Source organism: Urocitellus parryii, chromosome 8 (assembly GCF_045843805.1).
Source record: "Urocitellus parryii isolate mUroPar1 chromosome 8, mUroPar1.hap1, whole genome shotgun sequence".
NCBI classification, from domain to species: domain Eukaryota; kingdom Metazoa; phylum Chordata; class Mammalia; order Rodentia; family Sciuridae; genus Urocitellus; species Urocitellus parryii.
This window is the reverse complement of record NC_135538.1, coordinates 13,248,422-13,250,944: the sequence shown is the minus strand read 5'-3', so window position 1 is coordinate 13,250,944 and position 2,523 is coordinate 13,248,422. Positions and strand designations below refer to the sequence as shown.

Here is a 2,523-nt window from a genome sequence, read left to right as displayed (position 1 = left end):
AAATGATTTAAGATGTGATATTTATGAGGAGGGTGGCAAGAGGATAGAAGTGAAAAATTAAAGGACAAAAGAGAGAACAATATAGATTGATTGTTAGCAGAAGGCAAAAGAGAAAGATATTCAAGAAAACAGATGAGTAAGGAAAAAAATATATAAAGTAAAATTAAAATTAAAAAAATAAAAGAATACAAATTGAAATATACTCATCAAACTTTTGAGTTCTCAGAAAACTGATCCATGAAAAATAATTAGCTTCAAAATGCTAAAAATGATTTTAAAAAGCCAAATATGAGTATGTATAATGGTCCATTGACCATTTAGGTAAAAATTAAACAGAGAAAGTTAAGAAAGAAAGAAATCTTGATGAAAAGCTAAAGAATATTTCTGTTGGAGTTTAAAAGATTCTCAGCTTCCTTCTCAGTAGTTAGGTGGCATCATCTGGAGCATGATGCTCCACTCTCCAGATTGCTGGGTGAGAGAAGCAATCCTGTAGATGGAATCCCTGGAGGCACAGCTTAGGCTTAGGTGGGCTCCAGGCTCTTTGCTGAGTGCCAATTGGTGGAATGCCAGTCTGGAGATTCTAAATCAGCACACCTCCAGGGCCCAGAAATTGCTGGTCTATGCTGGAAGACTATACCCCATAATCTCCCCTGGGTTCTACTTGTGTTGTGGAGCAGCCAATACTTAGTCTTCTATGTCATATGTGTCCCCCACATTTTCTTTCCTGCTCCTGCCTTTCCAAATTCGAGGCCAGGCATGTCTCTCCCAGCTGGTCCTGCAGGCAGCTGGATTAGTGGGGGAGGGGGAGAGCTGGGTCACTTCACAACCAATATCCCCTGTGTAAACCTCTCTCCACATTTGATATTCTCCTGGTCAATTAGGCACCCTCTATGTCATGTAATGTGGGTTTTCCAGGCCTGTATTTCAGGCCAAACCTGAGTTTGACAGAAATGGGCTTCCCCAGCTGCCAGCCCTCCCACCTTGGCTGCAAAATGATTGTTTCTTCCATCCTCCACATGTTGTCAGGGGAGATGCAGTTTCCTTCCCACACAAGTATATTGTGCAGCGTGCCTTTTGGTTTAGTGGAACAGTATCTTTGATCTCTAAACTCTCTATATCCAGACATGCCTCAGGTCTCTTAAAAATATGTATGTTCCTTTAATTCCACTTTGCTGGTGGGACTGCTCTGGCTGGTGCTTCTGGCTGTGGCAGCAGCTGTGGTGCTGGGGATTTCTTCCTTATTTTATTATATCCAACTCCCGGAGTCTCCAATCTGCTTTGAATGTACAGTATTAAATTCTAGTAAAGTCTCCCCTCGACCACTTTTTTTGTTGTTGTTGTTGTTGTTGTTCACCAACTTTGCTGAGAAGCTGCCTGTCTGCTTTCTTGGTTTCATGCTGCAGAGCATCCACGAAAGAGACCTACTCTATTCCACCATCTTGAAATCTCTCAAGAAACACTGTTTTGAATGTGTGCAGTGGTGGTTGTTTGAGAGGTGGACTGACGGTGTTGGGCAAGCAAAGAGGGAATGAGGGAAGATGATTATTATAATTCAAAAAGATTATTTAGGGGGGCCTGGGATTGTGGCTCAGTGGTAAAGTGCTTGCCCAGAATGTGTGAGGCACTGGGTCCAATCCTTAGCACCATAAATAAATATATAAATAAAGAGGTGTTGTGTCCATCTACAACTAACAAATTAAAAACAAATATTTAGGGGTTATATCATAAATGACTCATGTAGTTTAAGAGGATGGAAGGGGGGAAGACCAAAAAATATATCCAAAGTAAGAAATGGTCAAAAATTCTAATACTTTAGGGAATTATAGCAACACAGCAGAGAGCACACTGGTATTGGAAGAGAAAAAAAAATGCTGCGAAAGATACAGCTATGTCTGAAGCTTATGGGAAAAGAATATAAAATAATGAGGAGGTATCAGAGAGAGGTAGGAGGTATTATAGCTTCTGAAGTTACAGGAAAAATAGGGATTAAAGAAAAGGAAGTACAGAGTCAGGATACTACACTTGATCTTAGCCAAAAGGCCGAGAAGCGATGTAGAGTCAGGATAAATGGAAGAAGAATCACAAAGATACAAGACAAATGAATCAGAATTTGAACAAAGCTTTATCATAAGGTGAACAGAATTATAATGCTAAGGAGGCTTACTCTTGAAAGAAAGGGAGAGAAGAAGAAAACCACCAGGGACATTTTGGAAATAGAAAATTGTCTTAAGTATGAAGGAGTAGTCATTGTCTCTGAAGAGCTGTACACACCTTTGTATAACATACATAAATGAAATGTATCTCAAAAGAAATGTGAAGAATAATTTGTAAAGGATATAATGTCTCACTTCTATTTAAAATGAGATCTCAGGGGTGAGTTCAACCAGATATTGAAAAAGATATGCCTACTCCGAACTTGTGTTTTCAATCTAATAAACATATTTGTTTTTATATTTTTTTCCATCATAAAATCAAATTAGTGAACCTCTATTCAGTGTCCCTGTAGTATGCTGTTTTTAAGTC

General features: G+C 39.0%; 1 pseudogene; it reads right to left on the bottom strand.

The window, feature by feature from the left end:
* Nucleotides 1-1,963: 1,963 nt before the first annotated feature.
* Nucleotides 1,964-2,052, bottom strand: LOC113190594 (U2 spliceosomal RNA; annotated as a pseudogene).
* Between the last annotated feature and the right edge of the window lie 471 nt (nt 2,053-2,523).